General features: G+C 39.7%; 1 pseudogene across 1 annotated transcript; it reads left to right on the top strand.

Annotated features, from left to right (window-relative positions):
* Nucleotides 1-1,811: 1,811 nt before the first annotated feature.
* Nucleotides 1,812-8,153, top strand: LOC144338595 (dynein light chain 1, cytoplasmic pseudogene; annotated as a pseudogene). The gene has a single exon (XR_013412842.1). The product of XR_013412842.1 is annotated as a dynein light chain 1, cytoplasmic pseudogene (transcript).
* The last annotated feature ends 10,308 nt before the right edge of the window (nucleotides 8,154-18,461 follow it).

Here is an 18,461-nt window from a genome sequence, read left to right as displayed (position 1 = left end):
TTCTCCCACTTTGGCCTCCAAACTTCCTAGGATTACAGGATTTGAGCCACTGTACCTGGCTAAGTGACTGAGTTTTTAAAGGCAGAGGCAGAAAAATCCCCAGGCAGAAGTTGTATCACCTTTTATGACCTGACTCCAGAAGTCACGCGTTTTCACTGCATTCTATTCTTTAGATACAAATCCCTAGGTCTTGGTTGTTAGTGTTGTTCAAATAATCTATGTCTTTACTGATTTTTTGTCTACTTATTTTATCAATTCCTGATATAGGAATAGTATGAGCTTTCATATTGCTGCTATAACAGACTGCCACAAAACTTGCAGCTTAAAACAACATAAATGTATCATCATACAATTCCGTAGGTCAGAATAGTTTGACATGGGTCTTAGTGGGCTAACATCCAGGTGTTGGCAGGACTGCTTTCTTTTCTGGTGGCTCTGGGAAATTACCTGTTATCTTGCCTCTTCCAGCTTCCAGAAGCTGCCTGCACTCCTTGGTTTGTGGTCCCTTCCACCATCTTCAAAGCCAACAATGGCAGATTGAGTCTATCTCACATTGCATCACTTGACCTCCTCTTCTTCCTCCCTCTTCCTCATTCCACTTTTGAGGATCCCTGGGATTACATGAGGCCAATTCAGCCTACGGTAATTTCCCTATTTTGATGTCAGCTATTAGGTTGGTGAAAAATAATGGCAAAAACAGCAATTACTTTTGCACCAACCTAATAATTATCAACTTAATTCTAGCTGCAACCTTAATTCTCCCTCACTGTGTAAGGTAACAAATTCACAGGTTCCAGGGAGTAAGACATGATCATCCTTGGGGGACCATTATTCTGCTTACCACAGGAATCTTGAAATCTTTGACCATAATTACATAGTTGTATTTCTTCTTGCAATTCTATTAGTTTTTGCTGCATGAATTTTAAGTCCTATTATCAGTTGCATAAAGATTTAGGACTATCGTATCTTCTTGATGAATTGATCCCTTTTTCATGATGACATATTTCTCTCATATTTCTTGTCCTGAAATCTCCTTTGACTGATATTAATATAGCCACTTTGACTTTCTTTTGATTAATGTTAGCATGGTATATCTCTTTCATCCTTCCACTTTTTACTTGTGTCTTTATATTTAAAATAGGTTTTGGCTGGGCATGGTGGCTCATGCCAAAACCTATCACTAACACTAACCTATCCTAGCACTTTGGGGGGGCCGAGGCAGGAGGCTCACTTGAGCTCAGGAGTTTGAAACCAACCTGGGCAACATAGTGAGACCTCGTCTCTACTAAAAATAAAAAAAATAGGCTTCTTCACAAGAGATGCCAGCTCACACCAGTCAGAATGTCTATTATTAAAAAATCAAAAAATAACAGCTATTGGTAAGCCTGTGTAGAAAAGGGAACACGTATACACTGTTGGCGGGAAAGTAAATTAGTTCAGCCCCCGTGGAAAGCAGTTTAGAGATTTCTCAAAGAACTGAAAATAAAGCTACCATATTCAACCCAGCACTCCCACTACTGGGAACCTACCCAGAGGAAGAGAAATGGTTCTACCAAAAGGCATCAGCACTCATATGTTTATTGCAGCACTATTCACAATAGCAAAGTCATGGAATCAACCTAGGTGCCCATCGATGGTGGACTAGATAAAGAAAACATGGCACATATAGAGAATACTGTGCAGCCATGAAAAAGAATAAAATTGTGTCCTTTGCAGCAACCTGGATGTAGCTAGAGGCCATTATCCTAAGTGGATTAATGCAAGAACAGAAAATCCAATACCACATGTTCTCACTTGTAAGGGGTGGTACACCCAGGCACAAAGATGGAAATAATAGACACTGGCAGCTTCAAAAGAAAGAAGGACAGTGGCAAGGATTGAAAAACTACAACTGGGTACTATGTTCACTATTTGGGTGGTGGGTTCAATAGAAGCCCAAGCCCCAGAGTTACACAGGCACCCACTGAATCTAAAATAAAATAAATTTCTTAAAGACAGCATTTGATTAGGCCTTGCAACCTTTTTTATTCAAACTGAAAGTCTCTGACTTTTAATCAGTATCATTAGACCATTTATATTTAAAGTAATTAACAATATGGTTGGGTTTGAATATTCCATCTTGCTGTTTGTTTTCCACTGATTTCATCTGTTATTTCTTCCTTATTTCCTCTTTTCCCACCTTCTTTTGCATTCATGTTTTATTATTTCCTTTTATCTCCATTCTTGGCTTATTAACTATATTTCCTTTTTGGTACTGTTTTGTTTTTCAGAGGTTGCTCTTGAGTTTACAATATACATCTTTAACTTGCTGCTGTTAAAAACTATTACTTCACACATGGGGTAAAAATCATAAACAGTGTTCTTTTATCCCACTCTCCCATCTTTTGTGCTGGTGTAATCATACATTTTATTTCTGTAGATGTTACAAACTCTAAAATAACGTTGTTATTTTTACTTTAGCCAGTAATCTTTTAAAGAGATTTAAAAATTATAAAAATATATATTTTATACTCATCCACATATTTACCATTTATGGCATTTTTTATTTCTTTGCATAGACCCAGTTTCTATCTGGTGTCATTTTTCTTCTGCCTGAAGAAACTACTTTTAGATATCTTATAGTTCAAGTCTACTGGTGATTAATTCTCTAAGATTTTGTTTGTCTGAAAAAAACTATTTTGCCTTCATTTAAAAAATTGTAGGTATGATTATAAATTGACAGATTTTTTTTATTTCATTTTTTTAAAATGTCACCTTAATAGTCTTCCAGATTACATAGTTTCTTATGAGAAGTCAGCTTTCATTCTAATCTTTCTTATATGTAATGTGTCCTCTTTCCCTGGTTGTTGTTAATATTTTCTCTTCATCACTGGTTTTTAGTGATTGTATTATCATGTGACATAGCTTGGGTTTTCTTCATGTTTATACTTTTGGAGGCAGTTCATTGAGCTTTGGATCTGTGGATTTAGTTTTCATCAAATTTGAAAGGTGGTTCACACCTGTAATCTCAGCACCTTTTGAGGCCCAAGTGGGCGGACCACTGGAGCCCGAGAGTTCAAGATTAGCCTGGGCAACATAGTGAAACCCCATCTCCACAAAAACTAAAAAAATTATCTGGGTGTGGAGGCACACCCCTGTAGTCCCAGCTACTCAGGAGGCTGAGGTGGGAGGATCGCTTGAGGTGGGAGGCAGAGGTTGCAGTGAGCCAAGATTGTGCCACTGCACTCCAGCCTGGGTGACAGAATGAGACTCTGTCTCAAAGAAACAAAAGCAAACCCAAATCGTGGCTTCCCCAATCTTGGGGAACCTTCCCCGAATCTCGACTTCTGGACTTACCAGCTTCATGACTTCAGATGCATGATCTCTGTTTCCGAGCCTTAGAGATTAGCCTCAGACATAATAATAGCCCACTTCATAAGGCTGCTGTGAGACAAAATGAGGTAGAACATATGAAGAACTTTGCACAATGCCTGGCACATCAACAACCTTGATGAATATTAGCTGATGTAGAAAGGAATGACTGGTCCATACGGGCCACCAGCCTGCAAGTCCTATTGCTGATGTGCAGAAGAGAGTCGATTGCAGGTTGGATCTCCGCTGGGCCTTCTCCCTTCAGCCTATCTCAGCACAGTTTATATAACCAGACCAGCAAATTCAGGTTTCTCATCAGCACCTAGCACATGAGTTTGTTTCTACATGGATTCCCGACATAGAACACTGTCTGACTGAATAAAGGAAGGAAAACTCATCTGGCTGATTCGTTTGTTGACTGTTTTTATACAAGTAACTCTTGCAAACAAGGGAAAGCAGGAATCTCTATTTGAACTGACTTCTGTATACTACGGCCAGCAGGGATGCTGGCCAAATTTTCTAGGCTGGAAATAAAAAGGAAATTTTTTTTTTATTGTCTGTAGGAACCAATCTACCTTCAGGCCTGTGTATTTCATAAGGGTCACTGCTAGAGTCCATATTTTGTTGATTTGGGGGAGTCTGGGGCACCATTCCAAACCTTTTTCTAAATGTTGTTAGCATTATTGTCCATGTAAATGAAGGTTTATTTTATGGTTTCTGCTAAGACGACCATTTCAGATGGCAACCGTCCCTCGTCATGGGCTGGTCCCCCTTTCATCACTAAAAGACTGATAAGCCACAGGAAGGCAGATGGTCCTGGGTACTAGTGGGCTTACAATTCCCAGCCAAAAAAAAAAAAACGCGGAATGTTTGCAGTCAGTCTCCCCTGGTGGTCTTGGTCACACTAAGACTAAGAAAGAGTTTTGTGGCTGGGCACGGTGGCTCACGCCTATAATCCCAGCACTTTGGGAGTCCGAGGCGAGCAGATCACAAGGTCAGGAGATCGAGACCATCCTGGCTAACACAGTGAAACCCCGTCTCTACTAAAAATACAAAATATTAGCCGGGTGTGGTGGCAGGCCCCTGTCGTCCCAGTTACTTGGGAGGCTGAGGCAGGAGAATGGCGTGAACCCAGGAGGCGGAGCTTGCAGTGAGCTGAGATCACACCACTGCACTCCAGCCTGGGCAACAGAGTGAGACTCTGTCTCAAAAAAAAAAAAAGAGAAAGAGTTTTGAAAATTGAAGACAGAGGAGTGAAAAGCAACTATTGTTAACCCTCCCATTAACTGGGCCATGTTACAATGGAGGAGGAAGGGATCGCTTTGCATATAAGACACCTCTGCCCTTTCTTTGGTCAGCTGCTCACTTGGCCACTTTGGGGCTGGGACTAGAAACATCTTGTGGCCAAGGCATGGCAGCAGGAAAAGCCCACCTGCTCAGAGGAAGTAGTATCAGGTCATCCAGGAAACAATGGCACACTCATTTCTATATATGCTGTGCCATGTTTTTGTCTCTTAAAAGGCCACATACCTCCCCACTTTGTAGAGAATTTAGCAAGCAAGATCCTCCTCAAATTCATAGTCGCCGATGACATTTAGCCTGACTCCTGGGCTCGGAGTTCAGCTTGAGTGTTGGGTTTAAGAACATAGAAACAGTTTGTTCTCTTAAGCAGATCAACTCTCATTCCCCCACCTTTGGTGCATGTCGTTGGTGCATAAATGATGCTAATTTAATCCCACATACATTGCTTAAGACTTAGCCTCCAACTGCTATGCTGGGTGGGCAGTGTGTGTGTGTGTGTGTGTGTGTGTGTGTGTGTGTGTGTGTGTTGGGAGGTACAGGGATAATAAACAAAACACAGTGACTGTCTGCCTGCCCTTAAAAACTCATCCCTGGAGACCATCCAGCAGATGCTTTTAAGATGCTCAAGCCTGAGACAGCCAACAAATTGACCCCATATTCTCCCTGTCACCCCCAGAGATTCACACTGCTGGGTTCCCTAGAGTGCTTACTGCCATCTTGTGGGAGCACAGGAAGCATGGAGGAAAAAGGACACACAGTTTGGGGGTCAGTTGGAGATGTCGTCCACAGCCTCTGCCTCCCCCTACCACTTTCCTGTGACACCAGGGTAACCGACACATCACCCACAATCCCCACAGGTACAGGAAGCCAGGCAGCCGGAAGGTCAATGCTAATGAAAGATGCTATCTGTAAAACAAGTGCCAAACCAAGCTGGCATAATTAGCTGTATTTATGGTCCTTGAGGTTTGGCAAGTAAGGATGGGGTGGGAGGAGAATTGGGGATGGGGGTGTCTTCTTCCAAAGCCTCTGAATAAAGAGAGCAATTTAGATGGCTTCCAGTTAGCGATAGCAACTTTCCGAGTGGCTATCTAATTAGTGCCTGCCCCAGCTTCTGAAGGCGGCTGCACACAGCAAATAAAACAGGGACGCTTGGCTTCCTCTTAGCTCCAGCCCATGGACTTTCAGGATGTTGACAGCTTCAGATTCAGCATTCATTACCACTATTCCAATGCGTGGGGGCGTTTTTCCAAAAGAAAAAAGAAAAAAAGGGTCATTCGCGTCATTGGTGTTTGGAGTGCAGCTTGATAATGTTGTGGACTTCCCAAATACCCCAGAGTCATGTCAGAGGAGACGTTAGTTCTCTGACGTTGATGGGGAAAAGAGAAACATGGATGCAACAACAAACATCCTTTTTATCTGGTTTTAAATTTTCCAGCGAGCCAAAGTTTCTTCTGTAGGATCTTGAGCAAGTGGATTATCCAAGACTATTCTCAGTTTCCTCATCTGTAAAAGAGGGTTGATAATCAGCACAACCTGAAAGATTGTTGTGCAAGTCTATGACAAGGGTATAGTTTGGTAGATGTTCAGGAAATGGTCCGTGACGATGATGACAATAACAACAATAACAGTGATGATGACAATTATCATGATGGGATGGTGACGATGATGGGGTAGGTGAAAACAACAGTGACAATACTTGCTTCCCCTCAGTGATCTTGTTTCCCAGAACAAGAGGTTATAAAAGAGGGATCATTGGTGGATGAGCTCATGCACTGCTCCTCATTGTATGATGAGGCAAAATAAGGGCAATTGCCATATGGAGAGAGTACTTGACCGTTTTCGAAGTGCCTTCACACATGCTCTCATTTGCAGCATTCCACTCTTCCGTGAGGAAGTTAATATGACCACCCTTAGTTTACAGATGAAAAAAAAAAAGTGAGACTCAGAAAATTAAGGCCCTTGCCCAAGGTTCCATCAGTGGTAAGTAAAATAGCTAGGTCTTAAACTTGAGCCTTGAGACTTCAAATCTGATGTTCTTCCTGTGGCACAAATAGTGCCTCCCGTTAGATGCGTCACAGCTTCAGTAGCCATGGCAGCTCCAGCCCTGCCTGAGCGATGCTAGCATCTCCCCCAGCAGACTGTTGCAGTTGGCCCGCCCACTTCTCCTGGTAACCATGTGCCGCCAAAAGGCCATGGTCAAAAATGCGGACATGTTGGAAGAGATGCAACAGGACTCGGTGGAGTGAGCTACTCAGGAGCTGGAGGAATATAACATAGAGAAAGACATTGCGGCTCACATTAAGAAGGAATTTGACAAAAAGTACAATCCCACCTGGCATTGCATCGTGGGGAGGAACTTCGGTAGTTACCTGACATACGAAATCAAAAACTTCATCTACTTCTACCTGGGCCAAGTGGCCATTCTTCTGTTCAAATCTGGTTAAAAGCATGGCCGGCCGTAGTGGTTCACGCCTGTAACTCCAGCAGGCGGGTGGATCACCTGAGGTCAGGAGTTCGAGACCAGCCTGACCAACGTGGTGAAACCCTGTCTGTACTAAAAAATACAAAAATTAGCTGGGCGTGGTGGCACCTGCCTGTAATCCCAGCTACTCGGGAGGCTGAGGCAGGAGAATTGCTTGAACCCAGGAGATGGAGGGTGCAGTGAGCCGAGATGGCACCATTGTACTCCAGCCTGGGCGACAGAGCAAGACTCCGTCCCAAAAATATAAAAATAAATAAATAAATAAGTAAATCTGTTGCAGATGTGGGAAAAAAAAAAGCAAATAGTGCCTCCCAAGTATTTCAGGGAGAGAAGTTTAGGACATTGGTTAAGGTGGCTCCAGCATATGGACTCTGTAATAAAGAAATTCAAGAGACAGATATTTGAGACAGAAAGAAAGTGGACCTCAATGGCCAATGACCCATAACACTCACTGCTTCTGCTGATGGGAGAGATGGGAAGTTGATAGGAACCCAGTAAAAAGCCAAAATTCCAAAACACACTAAAAGAAGTTATTTTTGTTATCTATGCATAACAAATCCTCCCAAAATTTAGTGGCTCAAAACAACCACCATTTAATCTTCTCTCACATTTCTGGAAATTGGAAAATCACAGGTGGGCTGCTGTCCTCTGGGGCCTATTCTGAGCGGAATCATATGAGCTGGCTCACTTATAGGCGACGCTGCTGATCAGCTGAGATCTCTGCTGGTGCACCTTGGCTCCCCTCCACGTGGCCCTCCATGTGGCTCGGGCTTCTCACAGCTGGACAGCTGCATTCTAAAAGGGAGTGTCTCAAGAGTAAACTTTACAAAAGGAAGTATCTTCATCCATTTTGTGTTGCTATAAAGGAATATCTGAGGCTGGGTAGTTTACAAAGAAAAGAGGTTTATTTGGCTTATGGTTCTGCTGGCTGGAAGGTTCAAGACTGGACATCTGGTGAGGGCCTCAGGCTGCTTCCACTCATGGCAAGAGGGGAAGGGAACCAGCATGTGCAGAGTTCACCTGGTGAAAGAGGAAGCAAGAGGAGGGTAAGTGCCAGGCTCTTTATAAGAACCAGTTCTTGTGGGAACTAATAGAGTGAAAATCACCCCAGCTCCACCATGGACTATCAAATTTCAACATGAAACAAACTGTATCCAAACTATAGCAGGGAGGAAAGAGAAGCTGGCAGTTCTCTTAAGACCAAGCCTCAGAAGTCCCAGAACATCACATCTACTAGGTTCTGGTGACTCAAAGCAGTCGCAGACCAACCCACATTCAAAGAAAAGGCATAAACTCCACTTCTCGATGTGAGAAGAGGCATGTTCACACAGGGAGGGGAGAAATTGATGGTGGCTGTCTTTGAAGATGAGGTACTCAGAAGCTGAGTTCTATCACTTTCAAGCAGGAATTATACTGAACTTGGGTTTATGTAGTATTATCTAGAGTAATGAAATAATAATCACTACAACTTTTTTTTTATTTTCTTGAGATGGAGTCTTGCTCTGTCACCCAGCCTGGAGTGCAGTGGCGCAGTCTTGGCTCACTGCAAGCTCCTTCTCCCGGGTTCACGCCATTCTCCTGCCCCAGGCTCCCGAGTAGCTGGGACTACAGGTGCCCACCACCACGCCTGGCTAATTTTTTGTATTTTTAGTAGAGGCAAGGTTTCACCATGTTAGCCAGGATGGTCTCGATCTCCTGACCTGGTGATCTGCCCACCTCAGACTTCCAAAGTGCTGGTAGAGGCAAGGTTTCACCATGTTAGCCAGGATGGTCTCGATCTCCTGACCTGGTGATCTGCCCACCTCAGCCTCCCAAAGTGCTGGGATTACAGGCATGAGCCACCACACCCGGCCTAATCACTACAACTTTTTGAGTCAATGCTACACACCAAGTGCCATCTCAACTCTCACCACAGGTAGGAATTATGGATATTAAGTGACTCATGCAAGCATCACACCCAGACACACATTCAAAAGAAGAAAAGGAGTCATCTCTTGCCTGGATGTCCTTTCTAGAAGATAGACAATGTTTCCTGGCTATGCCCTGCTCTCTCCCCACCACAGATTTCCCCTTAATCCTTCCTCACTAAAGATTGAATTGCATGTCCATTCCTAAGCTAGTTGCCAGCAAGGTTATCATGCATGGTATAAGCAGGTGCTTCCCCACACAATAAATAATATTTTTGCACCTCTCTGAAAGTGACCATCCTAGGGGTTCTGATCATCCCTCTGCACATTCAGCTATTTTGAGGGCCTAAGGGGATGATCCCTCAGCTTAGATAATCACTTGAGTGGCAGTGAAGAAATGGGTGCTGGGGAATCAACCACAAAGATCATTCTGGCTGGAAAGCAGCAAAACCAGAACCAAATGCCCACCTCTTTCCATTCCAAAGACCAAGTTCTTTCCATTACTCTCTAAAAATCCAAGAACAGAAATGTGATGAAAAAGGAAGTTCTAGTTTCCTCCTTTTGCTCTCTATGCTGATGACTTGGATATCCACACCAGGCTGGAATAGGGGGTGTTCCCTGTGCTTTTGCCTCCAAAGCTCTCCTTCACCATGATGAGTAATTGAGAGCAGCAGTCACAGAACATCAGCCCAGGAGGTAGAAGAAATTGCTCTCCTGGCCAGGCGCAATGGCTCACGCCTGTAATCCTAACACTTTGGGAGCTCGAGGCGGATGGATCATGAGGTCAGGAGATCAAGACCATCCTGGCAAACATGGTGAAACCCCATCTCTACTAAAAATACAAAAAGCTGGGTGTGGTGGCACGTACCTATAATCCCAGCTACTAGGGAGGCTGAGGCACGAGAATCATTTGAATCCGGGAGGCGGAGATTGCAGTAAGCCGAGATCGTGCCACTGCACTCCAGCCTGGCAACAGAGTGAGACTCTAGTCTCAAAAAATAATACTAATACTAATAATAATAATAATAATTGCTCTCCTGCAGGCCAGGGCTTTGAGCATGCCCAGACTGCACCAAGGCAGGTGATGTCTGATGGACACATCCAACTCTGAATCCCCCTGCCCAGCCACCAGAATCTGGTCAATCCACGGATTTTCTTGGAAGTATCAGGGCAATGGTATGTATGTTATATAAGAACCTACCCTCGTCAGAACAAACCCAGATCTCCCAATTTGAGCTCTTGTGAGGGAAACCTCAGATTTGAGCAAAGGCAGTGGATAACAAAACAGGCCAACTCTGTGGGCTGTAACATCCAAGCTGACCTCTTCACTAACGTATTTGGCACCCTGTACCTCTCCACGTGATCTCCCTCTCCAGGAGGATAGTTGCACTTCTTACATGGGCTGCTCAGAGCTCACAAGAGCACAAAAGCAGAAGCCTCCTGGACTTCACTTCTTCTGCATTCCACTAGCTAAAGCAAGTCGGTAGGCCAGCCCTGATCCAACATGGATGAAATTACACAAGGAAATAAATACAGGGAGGTGTGGTTCATGGCAGCCACCCAAGCAAATAGTAAGAACTCCCAACTGCTCAAGCTAGCACATTGAATCCAGATTCTCTGGAAAATCCCCCCAAAGAATCAATCAAGGATTAATTCAGAAGTGTTACATAAAATTATGTTTTTCCATTCCTGGTCTAACACCTTCTGAGTCTATGCCCACCTATCTCCCCATTTTCTGCTAACAAGAATTTCCAAAAAAAAATCACTAGGTACATACAATGCTTGAGTTTAACATTAAGCATAGCTCTAGAGATAGACTAGATGCAGTGGAGGTGGTTAGGAGGAAACATGGCTTCCTCTTGCAAAGTGGTCATCCCAGAATTTTCAAACAAGGCAAGATTCGCTGACATGGGAGGCTCTGTGAACTCGGGATTGCTTCAGGCATTAAAAGTCTCTCCAAAAATCTAAATTTTAGAACTGAGTCCCACTCTTTTAATGCATGTGCTAGCTGTCACTCAAGAGACCTATAAGGCTATGAATTCAACTTATATTGTAGTTCAGCAAACTGTAGTTTCAAGCAATGCAACTAATTTTCAACTATGCTAGATCTATGTCTAACAGAGATGAGAAATTACATTTAGAGCAGCCATAGAAGTTTACTGGTTCCCTTAAGTGGCCTAGAGTCATGAATACAGAATGCTGAGTTTATTGTTTTCTTCCTTTAAACTCTACAGTATAGTTAGAAGTAGTTAACATATCCCACTGTGCTTATATTAGGAGCACTTCAAAAAGTCCCATCCCCAGGGAAGTGTCACAATTTTACCTAACTGGCAGCTCCCTGAAAAAGCCATATTTTCAAATCTTCTCATTATTTAACCTGAGACAGAGTTAGATAACTGGAAAAAGCCATATCCCAGGGAATTTGTCAAAAAAAATTGGTGGAAATTATTTAACATCACAGACCAGTTGGAAGAAATAAGAAGCTGATCAAAAACTTAACGTTTGGGAAATGAGATGTTCATACGGAACTTTGAAAACCTCCAACATATTCCTGGGAATCTGGACTGCCACAAACATGTGTATGGCTGTACACGTGCCCAGAAAACACCAAGTAAGGTCTTAATCTCTCACCTCTGGATGACCTGTGACCCTACACAAGCAGGAAGTGAGAGTAAAGCAGAGTTGTAAGCTGACAGAACATTGAAGGTGCACACAGAGCCCCTTGACAAAGGGCAGAAGTCCTATTGGTTCAAGACATTTAAGGGACTCTGTCCAATCCTTAGCTTGACACTAGGCTAAACAGGAAGATATTTTAGCAGCCACACATGACAAGGAATATAGACTGTATACAGTTAGTCCAGAAATGTCACTAAACAAACATACAGGAGAAAAGAAACATCAACAGCCACAAACCCTGGGGAAGTAATCCAATTTCTAGAGTAGCCACATTATATTATTAAAAATGTCCAGTTTTCAACAACAAAAAAATTAAGACACACAAAGAAACAGCAAAGTATGGCTCATACACAGAGAAATAGGCAACCAAACTGTCTTTAAAGAAACCTAAACATTGAACTTACTAGGAATAGCCTTTAAATCTACCTTATAAATTAAATATATTCAAAGAATTAAATAAAATTATGTATGAAGAATTTAAGGAAAGTGTGAGAACAATGTCTTATGAATAGAAAATACCAAAAAAGAGATAGAAATTATAAGATGAACAAAATAGAAATTTTGAAGTTGAAAATTAAAAGAGAAAGGAAGAATTTACTAGAAGAGCCCAGTAACAGATTTGGATTATCCTTTCTGTGGAACAGAAAGTAAAATGAATAACAATAAATAAACAGAGTCTCAGAGACCTATGAGACATAATCAACAATACCAACATATGAATAGTGAGTCTCAGCAAGAGAGGAGACAATAAACAGCAGAAACAAATTTGAAGAAATAATGGCAGAAATGTCCCAAATATAATTTTTTTAACCATGGTAATCTGTGCATTTGGAAGCTCAGTGAACCCAAGGAGGATAAATCCAAAGAGATCCACACCTAGACAAATACAGTCAAAAGAGATAGACAAGGCCAGGTGCAGAGGCTCACACCTATAATCCCAGCACTTTGGGAGGCTAAGGCAGATGGATCACAAGGTCAGGAGATCAAGACCATCCTGGCCAACATGGTGAAACCCCGTCTCTACTAAAAACACAAAAATTAGCCAGATGTGGTGGCATGCACCTATAGTCCCAGCTACTCAGGAAGCTAAGGCAGGAGAATTACTCGAACCTGGGAGGCGGGGGTTGCAGTGAGCCAAGATCATGCCGGTGGACTCCAGCCTGGGCAACAAAGTGAGACTCCATCAAAAAAAAAAAAAAAAGAGAGAGAGACAAAGAGAGAATCTTGAAAGTAGCAAGAAAGAAGCAACTTATCACATATAAGGGATTAAGGGATTAAAGGATTATCAATAAGATTAACAGCTGATTTCTCATCAGAAATCATGGATGCCAGAAGGTAGTGGGATGGCATACTGAAAATAATGACAAAAAGAACTGTCAACCAATAATTCTATATCCAGCAAAAGTATCCTTTTAAAATGAAGAAGAAATTAAGCCATTTACAGATAAACTAAAACAGAATTTGCTGCTAGAAGACCAAAAAATGTTAAATGAGGTCCTTCAGGCTGAAGTGAGAGGACACTGGACAGGTAATTCAAATCCACAGAAAGAAACAAGTAGAACTGGTAAAAGTAACCATGTAAGTAAATATACAAGATACTATAAATGTGTTTCTTACAAATCTCTGCTCTTACCTGATTTAAAAGTTAACTATATGTAGCAATGTTTTTAAAAACTATGTTAAAGATGTTATAATATATAAGGATGTAATTTATATGACAACAATAACACGAAAGAGAAGGAAGCTAGTATTGGTTGGTGCAAAAGTAATTGCCATTTTTGCCATTACCTTTAATGGGAAAAAAACTCCATTATTTTTATATCAACCTACATAGAACTATATCAGGGCAATGTTTTGTATTCAGTTATGCATTGATTAACAATGGGGAACTTTTTGAGAAATACGTCTTTAGGTGATTTAATCATTGTGCAAACATCGTAGAGTATACTTACACAAACCTACAGAATGTAGCCTACTACGGCTTAGGCTGTATGATGTAGCCTATTACTCCTAGGCTACAAACCTGTATAGCATGTTACTACACTGAATACTGGACAGTTGTAACACAATGATAAGTATTTGTGTATCCAAATATAGAAAAGTTTCAATAAAAATATAATCCAAAAGATTTTTTTAAAGGTACACCTGTAGAGGGCACTTATAATGAATGGGAGTTTGCAAGACTGAAAGTTTCTCTGGGTGACTTAATGAATGAGTAGTGAGTGAATGTGAAGGCCAAGAACATAACCATATACTACTGTAGACTTTATAAACACTATACATTTAGGCTACACTAAATTTATTTTTTAAATTTCTTTCTTCAATGATAAACTAACCTTAGCTTACTGTAACTTTTTTATTTTATAAATTGTAAATTATTTTAGCTTTTTGACTCTTGTAAACCAAATGCAAACACATTGTACAGATGCATAAAAATTTTTTTATATCCTGATTCTATAAGCTTATTTCTGTTTTTTACATTTTTTTTTTACGTTTTAAACTTTTTTTGCAAAAAATGAAGACAAACACACTCTTAGCCTAAGCCTACAATGGGTCAGGATCATCAATATCACTATCTTCCACCTCTACATCTTGTCTCACTGGAAGGTCTTCAATAACATACATGGAACTGTCATCTCTTATGATAACAATGTCTTCTTCAGGAATATCTCCTGAATGATCTGCCTGGGGCTGTTTAGCAGTTAACTTTTTTTAGTAAATAGAAAGAGTACACTCTAAAATAATCATAAAATGTATAGTAATATATAAACTAGTAACATAGTCATTTATTATCATTATGAAACATTACATGCTATACATAATTGTATGTGATATACTTGCATATGACTGGCAGCACAGTCATATACCAGCATCACCGCAAATATGTAAGTAATGCATTGTGATATGACCTTACAATGGCTATGACCTCACTAGGCAATACAAATTTTTCAGCCCTATTATAATCTTATGGGACCACATCATATATGAGGTCCATCATCAACCAAAATGTTATGCAGTTCATGACTATATTGTCTAAGTTGGTATTAACCCAAACTAGATTATTTTAATTTAAGATGGTAATTGTAACATCCAGAGGAACTAATGAGAAAATAACTAAAAATTAAAAGGAATGAAAATGGTGTGCTAGAAAATATTTGCTTGATACAAAAGAAGGCATTAATGGAGAAATAGAGAAACAAAAAAATATAAGACATATAGAAAACAAATAGTAAGATGGGAGATGTAAATCCTAATCATTAGTTACATTAGGCACAGATAGATTAAACACTCCAATCAAAAGGCAGATATTGGCCAAATGACTTTTTAAAAATGATTCAACTCTATGCTGTCTGCAAGAGATGCATTTTAGATTCAAAGACACAAATAAAATTACAAAAACAATTCCACTTGCAATAACACCAGAAAGAATAAAATGCTTAGAAATAAATTAAACAAAAGAACTGCAAGACTTGTACATTGAAAGCTATGAACCATAGTTGAAATGAATTAAAGACCTAAATCAATGGAAAAGCATCTCATGTTCATGGATTGAAATACTTAATATTGTTAAATTGGCAATACTCTCCAAACTCATCGACAGAATCAAAACAATTCCTATTCCAATCCCAGCTGCCTTTTTTGCAGAAATTGACAAGCTGGTCCTACAATTCATATGAAAATACAAGAGATCCCAAATAGCCAAAACAACCTTGATAAAGAAGAATAAAGTTGAGGGACTCAGCTTTCCCAATTTCAATGCTTACTACAAAGCTACAGTAATCAAGACAGACATATAAAAACAGACACATCAATCAATGGAATAGAATTCAGAGTTCAGAAATAAGCATCTATAGTCAATTGAGTTTTGAAAAGGAAGACAAGATAATTCAATTGGAAATATTAGCATTTTCAACATATGGTGCTTAATATTCACATGTAAAAAAATGAATTTGGATTCCACCATACAAAAAAATTAACTCAAAAGTGGTCAAAGGCTTAAATGTAAAATCTAAAACTATGAAACACTTAGAAAAAAATAAGTGTAAAACTTTTATGACCTTGGATTAGGCAATGGTTTACTTATATGCATATCATATCTAAAGCACAGAAAAAAATACGTAAACTCGACTTCATCAAAATTAAAACTTTTGTGCATCAAAGGGCAGCATCAAAAAAATGCAAAGAAAATTTGCAGAATAGGAGAATATATTTCCAAATCATACAGCTGATAAGGAACTTATGTACAGACATATAAAGAACTCTTACTACTCAACAGTGAAAAGACAAATGACCGGATTTCTTAATGAAAAAAGATTTGCATAGATGTTTCTCTAAAGGAGATATACAATTGGCCAATAAGCACATAAAAAGATGCTCAACATCGTAGTCATAAGGGAAATGCAAATCAAAATTAAAAAAATACCATGTCACACCCCCAACAGGATGGATATAATTTTTTAAAAGACGATAACAAGGATTGGCACAAATGTGGAGAAGTTAGAAAGCTTATACACTGCTGGTGGGAATGTGAAATGGTGCAGTCACTTTGCCAATCAGTTTAGCAGTTCTCAAAAAGTTAACATAGAGTGACCGTATGACTCAGATTTCCACTCCAGGTATATACCTAAGAGAACTGAAAAGATCTATTCACACAAAAACTTATACACAAATTCTCATACTTTACTCTCATACAGTACTTACAGTAGTTAAGTGGGAACATCTCCAAATGTCCCTCAACATGGATAAGCAAAATGTGATATATCCATATGATGGAATATTATTTGTCCATAAAAAAGAATAAAATACTGATACATACTACAATATAAATGAAACTTGAACACATTATAAGCGAAAGAAGCCAGTCACAAAAGAGCACATATATTATATAATTTCATTTCTATGAAATATCCAGAATATGTAAGTCCATAAAGAGAGAAAGTAGATTAGTGGTTACCAGGGGTTGGAGAGGAGGAATGTCGGGGGTCTCCTTTTGGGTTAATAAAAAATGTCCTAAGATTAGATAGTGGTGATGGTTGCACAACTCTGTGAATATACTAAAAGCCACTGAATTATACACTTTAAAATAGTGGATTTGGTGGTATGTGAGTTTTATCTCAATAAGCTGTTATTAAAAAAAAAAAAAAGTAAACTAAAATGGAGGAAACTTCCTTAACTCGTAGTGTATTTGCCAAAGACCTAAAACAAACATGAAATGGTACAACTGTAAACATATTATAATTAAAGTCAGAAATAAAATAAGTGTTCCTGCTACACCTTTTTTATTCTTTATTTTATTTTGTTTTACTTTAAGTTATGGAATACATGTGCAGAACATGCAGGTTTGTTACATAGGCATACATGTGCCATGGTGGTTTGCTGCTACACTTTTTTATGCAGCATTGTACTAAAGACCCCAGTTCGCAACATAAAGCAAGAAAATGTCATGTAAGGAATTTTTTTAAAAAGAAATCATTGTTGGTTTATCTGAAGATCATTTGTATGGAAAATCTCAGATATTCTGTAGACAATTACAACTAGCAAGGTAAGATAGTCAGCTTCATTTCTGGATACAAGCTCAATCATGTTCCTATAAGCCCACAATAATCAATTAGAATATGTAACTGAGAGAAAGTTCCCAATCATAAAAGCAAGAAAAACTGTAAGTTACTTGGAAATAAATCCAATGAAAGATATGAAAGACCTTTATAGAGAAAATTATGAAAAGTTACTGAAGGACATAGAAGACCTGAAAAAAATGGAGAAATATAACACATTCATGCATGGGAAGACTCAATATTATACAAATGTCAGTTCTCCCCCAAATTAATCTATAAATTCATTGCAATTCCAATCCAAATCCCAATGGAGCTTTTCATAGAGCTTGACAAACTGATTCTAACATTAATCTGAAGTACTTGAGAACAAAGAAGAGTCAAGACAAAAGAATAAGGAGAAAGAACTTTCCCAGCTAGACATAAAGATGAACTATAAAGCCGTGTGAGATTAAAATAATGAAGGCGGTATGCAGAATAGACAAATCTATCAGTGGAACAGACTAGAGAGCTCTGTGTATTTATGAGGACTTGGTGTATGTTGGAGGTGGCTTTATGTATCATCAAGAAAAGAATGATTATTCAATAAACAGTGTCAGACAATTAGCTACCTCTATGAGGGACATTTTTTATTTCAATCTTTTTGGGGTACAGGTGGGGTTTTGGTTACATAGATAAGTTCTTTAGTGGCAATTTCTGAGGTTTTGATGCACCTATCAGCCAAGCAGTGTACCCAATATGTAGTCTTCTATCCCTCACCCTGCTCCCACCGTACCCCCTCAAAGCTCCAAAGCTCATTATATCACTCTTATGCCTTTGCATCCTCATAGCTTAGCTCCCACTTACAAGTGAGAACACACGATGTTTGGTTTTCCATTCCTGAGTTACATCACTTGGAATAATGGCCTCCAGCCTCATCCAAGTTGTTGTAAAACACATTGTTTCATTCCTTTTTATGGCTGAGTAGTATTCCATGGCATATATACACCACATCTTCTTTATCCACTCATTGGCTAATGTGCACTTAGGTTGGTTCCAAATCTTTGCAATTGCGAATTGTGCTGCTATAAACATGGGTGTGCATTTGTCTTTTTTCATATAATGACTTCTTTTCCTTTGAGTAGATACCTAGTAGGGGATTGCTGGATCAAACAGTAGTTCTACTTTTAGCTCTTTACGGAATCTCTATGA

The sequence above is a fragment of the Macaca mulatta genome, chromosome 1 (genome assembly GCF_049350105.2).
Source record: "Macaca mulatta isolate MMU2019108-1 chromosome 1, T2T-MMU8v2.0, whole genome shotgun sequence".
In the NCBI taxonomy this organism is placed as follows: Eukaryota; Metazoa; Chordata; class Mammalia; order Primates; family Cercopithecidae; genus Macaca; species Macaca mulatta.
The sequence above is the reverse complement of the archived record's forward strand: the minus strand, read 5'-3'. Positions and strand labels throughout refer to the sequence as shown.